The 15741-nt window shown below is 42.9% G+C and overlaps 1 protein-coding gene across 5 annotated transcripts in view; it reads left to right on the top strand.

The window, feature by feature from the left end:
• Positions 1–15741, top strand: part of TENM4 (teneurin transmembrane protein 4) — a 766508-nt gene that overhangs the window by 253441 nt on the left and 497326 nt on the right. For all 5 annotated transcript variants that reach the window (XM_059722139.1, XM_019493579.2, XM_059722142.1 and 2 more), the window contains exon 2: positions 7732–7815. The gene's annotated coding sequence lies outside the window, so the exon portion shown is untranslated. The remainder of the gene's footprint in view (positions 1–7731; positions 7816–15741) is intronic.

A 15741-nucleotide genomic window follows, 5' to 3' on the forward strand; every position in this document is an offset into this window, starting at 1 on the left:
CAAAAAAGCTCCATTGTCCATTTCTAATCCTTCAGTCACAGCTTGACTAGATGGTGCTTCTGGAAAAAAATTGTTTAAAAAAAAATGACGAAGTCTGGGTTAAAGAACACAGATGGCAAGGAATTGCTTTCTCTCGGTGTGTGATCCCTGATGCAAACTCATTGTTTTCAAAACACTGATCATGAAACCATTTTTATGTTTGGATGCTGTGGAGGGTAGAATTCAATAAGTCAAAATAAATCCTGGCGTAATACGTCTGTTACAAATGAAAGCCAATGCACCAAATGTCAAGGTTGCTTGTTTTGATTAATCAATGACTATTACCAATCTTGCTGCTAATATTTGTGAAACAAATGGTAGCGGTTGGAGAAATGCTGATTTGATTGATTTTAGAATTTCAAGTAACTGGGGATTTTCAATGCACACATGCAATGTATTAGATGTTTAGCACTTAGGGAATACTTAGGACTATTGAAAGCTAGCTCAGCCAGTGGGAATATTTGCTGAATAAGACACTTCTTATTATGACGAAAGATGGCAGGATCTGTTCCAAGGGGAAAATTTTTAAATAAAATTCCCTTTATATTTTTCCATTTACAAATAATTTGCTACTCATGGTAGGTTGAAAAAAAATGCCATTCAACTCATAGCAACCACTGAGCTACAGGTTAGGGCAACAATCCTGAAGCCATCCATCCTACATTCTCCCCTTTTCCAATATGGCTTCATTTGAAATTGCCTTTAGGGATGAGCCAGGAGAGCAGGTCAAGGACCGTTTAGAAAAGCGGGACATATACAAGTCTATGGGGCTGGACAAGATGCACTTGAGGGTGCTGACAGAATTGGCCAATGTGATTGCAAAGCCACTGGCAATTATCTTTAAAAACCTGTGGCAGTCGGGAGAGGTCCCAGATGATTGGAAAAGGTACCCATCTTTAAGAAAGGGAAGAAGGAGGACCTGGGGAACTACAGCCCAGTCAGCCTCACCTCAGTCCCTGGAAAAATCATGGTGCAGGTCCACTAGGAACCCATTTCTAAACACTTGAGGGAGAAGAAAGAGATTAGGAACAATCAGCCAGGGGCAAGTCATGCCTGACCAACCTGATTGCCTGAGTCAATGATGAGATAACTGGCTCTGTGGATGTGAGGACAGGAGGGGGTGTGATATACCTTGACTTTGGCAAGGCTTTTGATGTGGTCTCCTACAGCATTCTTACAGACCTGCTAAGGAAGTACAGGTTGGATGAATGGCCTGTAAGGTGGATAGAAAACTGGCTGAATCATTGGGCTCAAAGTGTAATAATCAAGCGCTCAATGTCTAGTTGGCTGGTCTGAAGTGGAGTGCCCCAGGGGTTGGTCCTGGGATCAGTTTTGTTCAATATTTTCATCAGCGACCTGGAAGTTGGGATGCAGTTCACCCTCAGCAAGTCTGCAGATGACACCAAGCTAGGGGTAGTAGTAGGTACATTGGAGGATTCAGAGTGACCTAGACAAATTATGGGGGTTGGGCCAAAAGAAATCTCATGCGGTTCAACAAGGACAAGTGCAAAGTCCTGCACTTGGGATGGAACAATCCCATGCACTGGGACAGGCTGGGGGTGACTGGCTGGGCAGCAGCTCTGCAGAAAAGGACCTGGGGGTTACAGTGGACAATAAGCTAAATATGAGCCAACAGTGTGCCCTTGTAGCAAAGAAAGCTAAAGGCATACTGGGCTGCATTAGTAGGAGTTTTGCTATCAGATCAAGGGCAGTGTTTCTTCCCCTGTGTTCAGCACTGGTGAGGCCACATCTGGAGTACCGTGTCCAGTTTTGGGCCCTCCCTACTACAGAAAGGATGTGTACAAATTGAAGGGAGTCCAGTGGAGGGCAACAAAACTGGTTAGGGGGAATTGAATAGCAGCCTTCAACTCCCTGCAGGGCAGTTCAAGAGAGGATGGAGCTGGACTGTTCTCCATGGTAGCAGATGACAGAACAAGGAGCAATGGTCTCAAGCTGCAGCAAGGGAAGCTGAGCTTAGATATTAAGAAAAAGTTTCTTACTAGGAAGGTAGTAAAGCACTGGAACAGGTTACCCAGAGAGGTGGTGCAATCTCTGCCCTTGACTGGGGTGATCAGACCCTTGACTGAGGTGATCTAGTTGGGGCTGTTCATGCTATGAGCAGGCGGTTGGACTAGATGTGACCTCCTGAGATCCCTCTAACCCTTATTTTCCATGAGTCTGTGATTCTATGATTCTGTAAGTGACTTGCCAGTGTTATGCAGAAATGCTATAGCAGAGCTTTGAAATGAGCCAAGAGCTCCTGCTTTAGGCCCATATTGAATTGCAAAGTCATTCTTCTTCCTCCAAAAGAAAAATAATGGTGGGGGATCTGCTGGCAAAATGCTGTTTCTAATGGGAAAGATCACTCTGTTAAAGGAATCTGTTTTGTTCTTGTAAAAGCTGTTTGGGATGGTGCTGGATAGCAGTTGTTAATCTTAAGTGCCAACTATTATTAGTGTCTTGTCAAGAGTCACTAGCTGGATGGTCTCATGAAAATGAGGTAGAAATTAATAGGAGAACAATTTCAAAAATCATGCAAAATTGGTTTTTGATAAGGTTTTGGTAGAGCTTACACTATGCCGCATGATGATTTATGACATCTGGAATCTCACTATTACTGTAATTAACATTGCTGGATGCTTCCTCTTCAGAGGAATGTTAATCATAATAGTGGAAATAGAAGTATTATTGCAGCTATGCATCAGCCTTCGTCTTTCATATTGAGTCCAAGGTTCAATATGAACACGCAGCTGTAAGGAGCATTCATATTGTACAGATAGATGAATGTGCACCAAAGGTAAAATAACAGAATTAATATGAGCCCGCAGAACACGTCTGATTCATAGCATCGCATTTTCCCATTTTGCTGTAAGGTCCTGATTGTTCAGGCTTTTAAAACCAAAAATAAATTATTGCAATGTATTTGCTAATTATACTATACTGGAGTTCTGTGTAGTATAAATTGCAGCAGTGATGGATTTAGATGAGGTTTCTTAAGCTTATTTTTAGTGATTCAAAGAGAGTTCAGCTCTAGCTGGGTCTCATTTACAAATCTAGAGGGGGGAAAAAAAAACCCTATGCATAATTATTTCTCAAATTTTGGGAACAATACTCTTCATAAACTTGGTGTTTTATAAATCTTTCAGCACTTTGTGTGTTATTGGAAAGGGGAGAAGCCACAATTCATACTAATATTGGTGTGTTTAAAAAACATGATGGGTATTTGAGGCATTTGTGAAATTGGGTTCCTCAAACAGCTCCCAGTTGTTTCCAATTCTGCTCTCGCTGTTTTTTGAATCCCGCAGCGTTCCATTATTCTCTTGCTTAACCCGTGATTACCTTCTCCTTCAGAGCTGATGCATCTTCACACGCCTTTTTGTTTGCTTCTTTCTCTTTTTTTACTTGCATAGACTTTTTATGCAGTGCTGGATGGTCCGAGAATATTTTAAAGGTGATTAGGAAGTTTCAATTAACATTTCTTTAAGAAAAAAAAAAAAAACCTGAACAGCTGCAACAACAAACGATTTCATTGGAAAATCCATTTGTGACTTTTTTCTCTGGATATGAAAGATTCTTTTCTGTACTCACCATTAAGAGCTGCCCTATACCATCCTTGCATTTCTAGGATTTAACCTGTATCCAGACAGGTTGAGAGATGGTTTCCATATTCTTTTCTTCTTGAGAATGGAAGTATGGTCCTTTTTTTAAGGCACTGATTTCAAGTTGTACAGATCTGCGTTCAAGACACTGCTAAAATACAAACTTCCTGTGTGATCCTATTTCAGTTCATTAGTATTTAAGCACTTAATGCACACCACATCCAAATGAACAGGTGAACAATTAAACTATTTAGAAGGTAAAGGGAAGCAGAGTTACCACCGGTGAGTTCAGGTTGGTTAATCCCTGTAACTGTTTTGTATTTCCACTCCTGGTTTGCTTTTCATGATTGAAACAGTTAATCCAGGTAGTAAATGATCATCCCATAGCTTCCTCTTGCTGTGGGATAGTGTGGTCAGAGAAAACAGTTAGAGGGGATTTCACTAAACTTGAGTAAGTCCCTCTTCTCCATTTGTTTCATCTGTCCATACCTTTAAATGCCCAAATACTTTTGAAGTGTCTCCTGTGATGGATTTTGTCTGTGAAGGGCAGTTAATATTCACCTCCTTACCTCCTTACCTCAACAGGTGTATGTGGGCAGCATGTTAGGGCATTTATACACATACTTTTTTGTCCTGCGACACACTGGTGATCCACCGCTTTGAAGCAGGCTCGATTAATCCAGTCTTCTCCGCACGCAAGCTGAGGCGAACTGCGCTGCACCATGTGTAGTTGTATAAGCAGCAAAATGCATGTCAGCGTGCAAAAAACAGTGGCGGTGCCCTTCTGAACTAAAGCACCTCTGATGCGTTTTAGTTCAATAGTGCGCCGCCACCATTTTCTCAGCAATGACACGCATTTCGCCACTTATACAACTGCAAACGTCTTATACAACTGCAAGCGTTTTAAAGCTCCTAGCGCTGCAGTGCTTGCATATGTAAAAATGCCCTGAAAGACTGTAAGAAATGTGGATACTATGCAGCATCTCACTCAGTGAGCTATTCTTGTGACTGATCGTCTCTTCTACCTCTGGCTTTCCAGTCTCTGAAATGAACACCAGAGAGGAGATTGGAGATTAATTCAGATTGCCTTCGATAGGGACTCTGTGAGGCTGATTAATAACCATCCACAGGACCATTAACAAAGGGTAATAATAAATGAAAATGTATTGGAATCTAGGAGTTGTCTAACAGGGAACATTAAGGAGTGGTCCTCTGTCCAGTCATCTTTAACATCTTCATTCATTAGGAGTGGAGTGGGGGGGAGGAGAAGTTCATCTTAATTAAAATCACAGATGATTCCAAATTGGGTGTCATTGCATTAATCACTGAGGGCAGATTATACAAAAGGGACCTAGAGAGATTAGAAATCTAGATAGGAATTGGCAACATGAGATATAGGTGGAAGATTTCAAGCTAATGCTTATAGGGGAGAAACAGTCCTAAATAGATACATGAAAGGCAGGGAAGATAAGGTTGGAAGCATAAATAGGAAAGGGAGCCAAGGGACATGTAATTTGGAGGAGATGGATGCCTAGGAGAGTGCTCAGTCTGATGTGGCCTCAGTCCCTGGTTTGTGAAAGAGTAATCAAGGCTACTAAGAGCCAGCTCCTCAACCGGATTAGGGGGAACGTAGGTGCTGAAGTCAGAGAGACCAGGCATGTCTACACGAGACGTTTACTGAGGAGCTGACTAAAACATCAGCATCTACACATGCAACTCTATTAGTAAACTAATTCACTCCACTGCAGGATAGTACTGTTAGTAAAGTACTCTGCCGCAATGCACATGTAGACAGGGACTAGGCTGGCTGGGGTGCAGTGTAGGAGCTACTTGCCATCTAGCCCCACACTATAGCACCCTCGTGCCCCAGCCAGCCCCTCTGTAGCATGCACTGCCCCAGTCAACGTGTTGTAGTACTGGGTGCACCTGTGGATGTTGTGCCCGGGAGCAATACATTCCCACGCGACCTGTGCTGGAGTTTATTCAGCTGCCTTAATGCACGTGTAGATACACCCACTGTTTCATAAAAACCCAGTCTAACCTCTTGAAAGGCTGTGGTCACCTAAGATTTTGTCAGTGAAGTTACTAATGATTTTCAACTGCGTGTGCCTAGCATTTTCCACTATCTTGACTGAGCTGAGCATCTCAGACCTATCTCTTGCCTAAGGCATTTGGGGTTTTGGGGTCCCTGTACCCAGATCCCCAAAGGGACCCATTTCTGTAGGTGCACTCAGAGCACTAGGGACTGCTTATACATTTAAGAGTCTTGTGCATTTAAGAGTCAGTGCATTAATGGTGTTGGGAGGATGTGACATAATCTATGTCTGCCCCCTTCCAGGAGATTGCCTTCAACATGAGGCTGCCAAGTCAGGCTTATTTTTCCCCTTACTTCTCCTCTGGCCCCATGAATCCTGCATTCCTTTTAGACCATGGCCCAGGTTCACTGGAAGAAGTGGGGAGTTTAGAGGTTGCTGGTTAGGGCACTTTTCTAAGAGGGTGGGAGTGACAGGTGTGAACCCCCCCAGGTCAAGGAACACCTAGGATGCAGACCTACCATTTCCTGGACAGACGTTGCAACCTTTAGGCTGTTCCATGAAAGATGGGTAATAGCAGCCTTATCTACATTTCAAATAAAAAGCGTTCCCCAGGAACAATCTAGGTGCATGAATATAGGCAAGGATGTGAATCCCATTCTCACAGAGGTGCCTAACCCCAGATGTCAGACATTCCCCTCTCTTCAGAGTTTCTTGTTGGCTCTGGTTTTTTAACTGTTGGCAATCTCACGCTTAAGCACCATATTGGAAGCAGAAATCAGACAGAGGACCAAGGGAGATGTAAGCTGGAGGAGATAGATGCCTAGGACAGTGGTCCTCAACCTTTTTTGTACTGGGACCCATTCATAGACATTAGCCAGTCCCAATCCAATGCCCCTCACTCCCAACCCACTGCCCCCAGACCCCAGCCCCCCAATGTATGGGGCAAGGGGTGTGAGTGTGGAGCAGGGGGAGTCCCAAGCAGCCCCTTGCAAGCTGCGACTCTGACAGCCTGCAAGGGAAAAGCCATGGTTTTCTATGTTTTTCTCCTTTAAAGTAGAATCCATTTTTAAAGTGTGTTGATCCATTTTTAAACCTTGTCTGCCACCCTTTCATATATTCTTGCAACCTGATTTTGGGTTGTGACCCACAGGTTGAAAAATGCTGGTCTAGGCGAGTGCTTGGTCTGATGTGGCCCATTCAGCTGTAAGGGGACTTATGGTCCTTAACTTAGGTTTGTGAATTGCACTTCTGCAGTGGAGGCCTAAAGATGTTGGTGCTGAGTCTCACCATGCTTTAGTACTGTTTTTTGGATCTGGGCCTAGGTTTGACACAAGCTGACAATGTGATATGGAGACATTAAAAGTCAATGTGGTTTTGGTCTGTACATGCAAACAGCGAGGAGGTGAAACCCTGTTCCTATAATCATCTGGTACCACCTCACCTGCAATATTAAATTTAATTTCAGGTACCTTGAGGGTAGGCCAAAAAAACAGCAAGGAGACAACATTTGCCAAGATGAGAGGAATATAAACAGTGAGACAGGGCAAGAATTATTGAGGGGCAATCAGGTATCCAGCCAAATTAATTGAATTAAGTTAAAAAGTGAAATATTTAAGGTGGATATAAGAAAAATCTTCCATGCAGGGAAAACTATTAGCCTGTGAAATTGTCTTTGGATAAAAGAAGCAGTTTATGACATTGCTGAGGATACTTGAAACCAGACTAGACCAAGTGCTAGAGTGCTTTAAAGCAAAGTCCTCCTTTGGCAAGGGGATGAAGATTTTCTCTGAACTCTGGGTTTACCCTGTGATGCTTTAATAGCTGGAAAAATCTTGTAATGATCATGGTTGGTATTGACAGTCATTTCTTTACATATGATGTACAAATTAATCTAATGTAATCCCAATGGTAACATTTATACCAGCAATCACAGTAGCATGCAAGACTAGCATTATATGATCCAGATGGCTAATAAGTAGCTATTTTTAATGCTTGACTTGCACATGATTAAGATTAGTTAAATATTGCTGACTGTTTTTATGCACATCTTTCAACAGGTAGACTGAGATTAACACATGTCCAGTTTGAAATTGCATACTTCAAGGAGTATTTGATGGATTATTCCTAGATACTTCAAAAAGGTAAATAATAAAAAAAGACTGATCATTAATTATTTCTGTTTTGTGTTGTTGGGTTGGGTTTGCTCTATGGTGTATGTCAGTTTATAATCAAATAATATCATGTTACTGCAATGTTTTCATTTTACGAGGTGGTAATTTCATGTTTTTGTACAAAATTCTCCAACCAGAAAGGGGGAAATGTGAGTAATTTTGCCACTTTCTCTGCTGACGGCCTGTTTGTCACAGTCATATTTATTGCCTTTAGTACTGTTACATTTGAGTCCTATTTATAGACCAAGACCCCACTGTGTTAAGCACTGTATAAACAGAAAATGAAAAGATGGTCACTACCCTTTGCAAATGTTTATGGGGAACTGTGGGTAGTGGTTTCTGGCATCACAAAGGTGCAAACAGACTTTTTAATGCTGGATGAGGGACAAGCAGGTTTGGATGTGCTGTGAAGGGCTTTGAAGGTAAACAAATGGCATTTCTGTTGGGTCCGGCAAACAAAGAACAGCCAGCAGCAGGATATCTAGTGATGGTGTCAAAAGAATTGGGCCAAAAAATTATCCTTGAAACTCAATCCTGGATTGATATTAGCTGGGGAAGTTTGCATTGCTCAGGTGAAAGGGGAGGGTTTTGCAGTAATGGAGACATGCATGATGAGAGTTTTAGCTGTGCAGATTCATATGGAAATCTGTGTTTTGGGAAATTATACAGAAAGAATATTCAGGTATTACACACAGCCCGAGGATGGAGATCCAAAAGGGTCTGAGATGGGTCTAGGGTTGAGGGAGACAAAGACCTCTGTTTTAGCCATGTTGAGCTACAGGTTAAAGGCATAAACCATGAAGAGATATGAGAAAGAGAAGCTGAGATTTTATTTGGAACAGAAGGAGATAGGTGTGGAAGGGAGGATGTGGTTTTGAGAGTCGTTCTCATGGAGTTAACGGTTTGTGTTGTGTTTCTGGATTAGGATATCCAGAGATTAGGTGTGGAAAGGTGAGAGGAGATACAAGAGAGAGCCCTGGGGGGACCTCCGCTGAAAGCTGGAGGGGCAGGAGGAGCTGTTGTATGAGACACTAGAGCTAAGAAAGCATCGGAAGGAGATAGTCACAAAAACCAAAGGAGGATCTGATTTCCAGAAGCAGCAGCCTGAGCATCTCAATAGAAGGAAGCAGGCAAGTAAAGGAGGAGGAGGAGAACAGAGAACTGAATCAGATAAATTGAAGGATTTGGCTAGAAGAGATTTTGGCAAGATTTTTTTTTTTAAGTGCAAGGGGTGGAAGCTAGTTGAGAACTGGTCTAAGAAATTAGAGGCAAGGTGCTCCAGAGAGTCCTAGAATAGAAACAGTTCAGTCAGTGCGCTTGGAGGTGAAAAGATAGTGGAAGGGTAGCTGGAAAAGCAGGTTGTGGGGGGGGCAGGGTCAAAGACTTTTTTTCTAAGATAGGAGAGGTTAAATTTTTTGTATTGCTGAAAGGAGAGATTAACGAGAAAAGCAGAGAGGGGATGAGAGTTGATGGGAGGGATATCAGGAGACAAGTTGAGATGTGGGTTCAAGGGCAAATGGGAGGATTTGGAGGGGGAGAGAAAAGAAAAAATGTCAGTGCTTATGGCAAGGTAGACAGGGATTGCGGAAGGGGAAAGGAAGATGAGAACAGGGGAAGGGGAAGATCAGGTTGAACTTTACCATTTTTATATTGGTAGAAATGGATGAAGTTGGGTATGAAGAAAGAAGTGGAGGAAGGGAAGGTCTGAGGAACGAGTGAAAGAGGTTTCAGAGATTGCAGGTGTGAGATTTGATTAAACTGGAGAAGTAGGCCTGCTTAGGAAAAATGGTAGAAATGGAGGAAGAGGAAATGAGCTCCTAATGGAGGTGGTTGGACTAGTCAGGGTATCTCCTGCGGGGAGGCTTTGCAGGGTGAGAACAGAAACAGAGGAAGCAGATGTTGTGGGGGATCCAGGCCTGGGACTGGAGGGGACAGAGCTAGCCTTGCAATGGGAGAGAGGGGAAAAAAAGTTGGGAGTGGAGAAGAGTGAAGAAGAGAGAAATCAGAAACTGGATCAGTGGAATAAGCGGGCTGGCCTGGACAGACAAGGGCTGTGAGCACACAAAACAGTGTCATCACTGGCGGACTGGCAGTCCTAGAAAGACTGAGTAGCTGGGCGTGGGGGCGGGGGAGTGGCGTTCAGTAAGACCTCATGAGAGTAGAAGAGAATTTATAAATTGGGTTTTTAAGATTCCCACCTCAGCTACTGAAAACAGGGATAACATCCTTTAAATTACTGCATGGGAGGGCCAAATCCTGAAGTCCTTATTCCAGATCAGCCCTTACAAAGGCAAAATGCTATTGATTTGAATGAGGGGTTTCCCGAGTAAATAATAAAAACAAATTACAGGCCTTCAAATTTTGACCAAATCCTCTTAGAGGCCAAGTTCTCCCAGTACCTTCACATTCTGGTTTCATAGGTTCATAGATGTTAGGGTTGGAAGGTACCTATTAGATCACCGAGTCCAACCCCAAATTTGTTTGCAGAATTTGGGTGGTGGTAGTCAAAAAAGTCAGGGGATCTTCAGTGCTCAGGACCTCCTGAGCTATGTTTAGCACCTTGCAGGATGAGGTTGTAGTTCATTTTGTTTCTACTTATGTTCCACCAGGGAGCCTCCAGCTTTATCTGTGCCTCTGTGGAGTGTCCTTGGACTCTGGGAGAAATCCTGGCCTAATAAAATCAATGGCATGAAGCCAAGATCTGACTATACTGCTATGAATTGTTTGCATTATGGTCACATCTGGAGTCCTCAGACAGGATGAGGCCCATAGTGCTAAGAAATATACCCACACCCAAGGAAAGAAGGAAGTCCCTGGCCCACAACTGTGACAATCTGAGTAACCCTCGAAGACCTTTCCTCTGGCAAAGGCACCCGCATGCTTGTTGCAATTTTGGTGTTTCAGACAGTATTTTTATACTCAAGGCACCATCTCATTTAACAGAGCCCAACAGTGGTAACAGCTTGAGGTTGGCAACAAGCTTATCAAATACATAAGGCTCTGTTTAAGCTGCCTGGGCCCCTCCTCAGCCATTAAAGTCAGTTTTGTCCATGCTGAGTAGCTGAGATAGACAAACTGGATTTTCATGCCTCATTTGTTAACCTATAACTTTTGAAACTATGCAGCCAGAGGCTGAAGTAGTTTCTCCAGCTTCCACAATGCGACAGAGGATGTTACGGAAAAGGAGCGCTCAGGTCCTTAATGTAACTTTGGGGAGCTCACCTGCTGAAAAGCCAGTTATTTGAAAGAAAGGATGGGCTTAGAGTTTGGGAAGTTCTTCATCCTGCCAGCAGTGGTGCATGGGGCAGCAGCATGGGGGCTGCTGTTCTTGCACATTCCCAGGTCGACACCTGGGCATGGTACCCCAGCCACCCCTTCTTCCACTTACTTACTATCCTGCTTACAGTTAACACCTTAGCTTGTGCTTCAGTAGATCTGGAGTCAGTGCCTGGCCCTGCTATAAATGCCTTTCAAGATCATTGACAAATCACTTAATGCTTCTGTGCCTCAACTCTCCATCAATAAAGTGAAGGGCGCTTCTACTCTTTCATCTGCCTTGCCAATTTAGATGGTAAGGTCCTTGGATCAGCTGCTTCTTGCTCAGCGCATGTGCAGCCCCTAGCACAGTGGGATCCTGATTTTGGTAAGGCCATTAGGGCCCCTATAGTCTTTTACCATAATGAAGCTAAATGTATGATGTCTTTTTTGGGATGTTGTACATGGAAAGTGAAATGCTTATAAATACATAAAACATTCACGGGCGGGGGGGTCCTGGAAGTTGTTAGGCTGAATATACAGAGCTGTTTAAACTGTTGCAGGATTTTGTTGACTCGCAAGATATAATGGGAGCGATAAGCTCATGCCAGTGCTTTAATGACCAGGGCTGTGCAGCGGTTGAACATAAATAACAGGAGTCTGTCTCACAAAACTCATCACTACGCTGTCGTATGATGGCCAGGAGTTCATTATTTATTTATTCTTTCAGGAGGAACCACTTTCTGGTATAAGGAATTCATTTTGTTTCCCTTCGTAATAACACTGATCACCAAGAATTAATTGAGCACTCAGAGCCTGTCAGACAGATATATTCGCATATCTGGCCCGACAGAATGAAATACAAAACATGACGGGTCATGGGTTGCAGGGGTTTACACTGGCTAATGTGGAATGAAGCCTTATATTTCTAATATTCTGGAAGTGCATTTAGGCTCCACAAAACCGCATTTTCTGACAGGTCTAATTGCAAGCATTTTGGGGGAAGGAGAGGTTAGGCAATTATTTTAGAAATGATTTGAAAGGGCGGGGAAATAGAGTGGTAACAACAATCAGAAATAGAGGCTTTTTGTCCCCTCTCCGTGCTGAGTAGAATGGAATAGCATAACCAGGCAACAGCCTACAGGAGACCGAATGGGAAACAGTCTTTAAAATTATGCAAGCTGTAAATTATTTTGGGCCAGGGAATGTGACATAAGCTGTGCTTGCAAAGTGCTGTGTGCGTTCCCATTTCTGATACAGATGAGTTTTGGCTGATGACTGATCATTCATTTTCATTGTAAAACTGAACATTTCTATGAAAGCAGAGAGAAGGAAGGTAAGGTCCTTTGGACGTAGGTAACCAAACCAACTAGAGGAAATATGGTTTGAGGTTACTGCTTTAAGCACCTGCTCACTTGTGAGAGAGCAAAATGCATTGCTGAGTTGCTGGGCACGTCTACACATTGCCCTAAGGCAATGCAATACATTACAGTGACATAGCAATCACGTGTTTCTACACACCATTGCCAGCTATGTCGCCATAGCAATGCACTCCCAGGGTATAGCAAACCACTACGACGATGTAGTGGCAAAATCTATCTGTGCACCACATGCACGGCACAGTAACTGCCCATACTGCACCATGCTTTAGTATTTCAAAAGGAAGTACTAAAGAACCACGCCGTAGCAATGTTGCTGTATGGCAACATGTAGACATGGGTACTGAGTGGTAAGCAAGATCCCTGATGGCATCACTGGGGAACCATAAGACACCCCTAAAGGGGTTGGCCAAAATGGTAACTGCTGCAAGAGAGACCCCAGGCCTTCTCCACCTGTTACCTCTTGGAGAGAGGCATCAGCTGCCCCACCAGTTTCTCCCTGTACAGTAGACATGCTGCCTGGCTCTTTGAAGGTACCACCATCCCAAAAGGCACTGGTCTCATTATCAAGTCCACCAAAAAGCAAGAGACACCAGGTTTGTCCCATGTGCTGAGCTGGCGGGAAGAAATGTCTATGCAGTGGCGTCCTTGTGACTGTACAGACTTTAGCACATAAAAATGAGTCAGGATGTTGAAATAAATAGGAATGGTCTCCAAGGGCAATTCCAGTAAAAAGAAAAATGCCTCTCAGGAAATAGAACATCTTCCACAATACATTTTGGCTGAAATGTCCCTTCACACTTCAGGCTCTAAAGTTAAGCAAGTAAATGAAAGTAGCCTGATTTTCAGAGGTGCTGAAAGATGATGGGAGCTGCCACTTACAGCTCTTTTAAGAGGATTTTGCCAGGTATTTTGGTCACGTGGTACCACAGTATGATTTTTGGTGTGTTCTTTTATAGTCTTTTTGTCCAGCTAATTCAGGACTTGCTAACGGATGTGTAGATCTTATTTTTCTGTTCCTCACATCCCCCTTTTCCAAGCCCTATTCTGCTTTTTTATCTTACTTACCTGTTGACTTTTGCCTTTTATCCTGTGAAATCTTTCATACGGGGACTGCGATTTTTCTGTATATTTGTACGGGTAGCACTTAGGGGTCCTCATGTGTCTCAGCCTTCCACATGTTGTAGCAAGGTCTGTGTTCAACAAAAATGATAATAGAAAGACGTTCATTATTTTACTAGGCACCTTACTTTAATCCAGCATTTAGAGAAAGTGTGGTCAAACATGTTCTGTTTATTACAGTCAGTTTATATTAATTAAGCATTAATAAATTGCTGCTATTTTTTATGAAGCTCTGTATTATCAATTGCCTAAATAACTCTTGCAGCTTGGGTTTGAGATATTTGAAGAAAAATGAAATCGGCTTATCCCCTTGACTACTTTTTGCTGTCAAGTACATCTGTCTCCTTGCTCTCCTTAGAAGAAATGGATAAAATGGTTGGAATGATATAATTAATAATCTGATCATTTGAAACAGTGTAGAAGCCAGAAGGTAACACAAGGAAATCACCCACCCCATTTGTATGCTGTCACTCAATCCCTTCTCTGCAATTTAGGTGTCTAAGTGGATCCTAACCTTATCTCCGGCCCCATTTGTTTCTCTTTTGCCGCTTTGTGGCGAGCCTAGTTCAGGACACATTTTCATTCCTCCTGTTCTGACAGGCAAAGAATATGATTTCACGCCCTGCAAAGAACTGACATATGACAGCGATGCAGGGGCAAAGATTCAGTCATTTTGTTGTTTGGGAAAAGAGATCACTTCACACCGGAGCATAGGTAATAGGCTTTCCACCTTAAACTACACATGTTGCTCAGTGTTAATAAAAAAAGCTGTGGGCAGTATCCAAATGAAATCTTTACTTTGGGGTTAATATTTAGCCTGTGTCTTCCTGGATTTAAGGATACTTTACACGTCCATGACAGCTTCTATCTTGGAAAACCCAATGTGATTCATATGCATAAATAAGAATTTCACTCCATGGGAAGCAGAAATGTTACTATGCCCCATACTCTCTCCATGAGGAACACAAAGGTACAAAAGCTGAAGATCATATAGCACTGTGGTGGCTAATATGCTAAGACAACTCAGGTTTTCATATGCCCTTTATTTACCTTTGGCAGGGTGATCTCTCCTCCCATTAGATAAGTAAGGAGAAACCTATTTCAGTGGCCTGTACTATTAAGAGACCTATAGTAGTGGCCCACACTGAGCTAACGCAGCTGGTGGATGCAAGGCATTCAACTGGTGGTGAACGGTCACCAGATACTTTAAGCACAATGTAGACAAGTAGATTGGCAGCTGTTGCATCCCGTGTCCCCTTTCTGGCTCTCCCATTCATTGCTATTTATCTTTGCCACTTGATACCCATGTGTAGATCCCATTAGCTTTGTAGAGTTCTCCTAGGGTAGAGGCAAGTCTGAACTCCATTGTAACCCAGCCAAAGATAATGTTTGTTTAAGCTTCTAGATGCAGACTGAAAATCAGTAGCTCTTCCTCGCTCTCTAATTTTGATTGACTAACACAGCCTGTGGTGCCATGTGCTACCTTGAAAGGGTCTCTGCAAGTCCTGGCTTGTAATAGGCAGTTGTGGAATGGACGGCTGATTTCATTACAGGTCTCAGTGGGAGCTATGTGCATGCAACCAGGGAGGATAGTGATCCCTTTTTGCTTTTGCTTGTCTGTGTCAGGGCAAACCCATCTAATTCACGCTGGAGCTTTCAGATTCTCTCTTTGGCTGGGGCTAGATTTGATTTAATTTACAGAGTCTAATTAGATGTTGATGGATGGGGTTGGGGAGGGGGTGAAATATGCTTTGGGGCATGCGAGCATCAGTTACCAGTTTGCAGAAGAGCCAAAAATGTTTTAGTACAAAGGAGATGAGGCTTTTTGATTTAATATTAATAGTAATTTTAATGTGTATGTGACTTTGTTCCCAACAAGGCTTCTGGGGAAGTTTATTTTCTGCGTGCTTTCTGATTTACATTAAGCAGCATGGCTTTTCTAATATAATTGTGTTAATTATTTAGTAATACAAGGCAACAACTGAAAATAATAGGAGGTTTCCTGATATGCAAGGGGCCAGTTTTCAAATCTGGTGAAAGTGAACTACAGGATCTATTCTTAGCTAGTGTAGGCTGGGCTCCCTGATTGCAGTTAACAAAATACATCAGCACGTGCTTAACTTTGAGTGCATAAGTAATC

This window comes from Alligator mississippiensis, chromosome 1, assembly GCF_030867095.1.
Source record: "Alligator mississippiensis isolate rAllMis1 chromosome 1, rAllMis1, whole genome shotgun sequence".
Lineage (NCBI taxonomy): Eukaryota > Metazoa > Chordata > Crocodylia > Alligatoridae > Alligator > Alligator mississippiensis.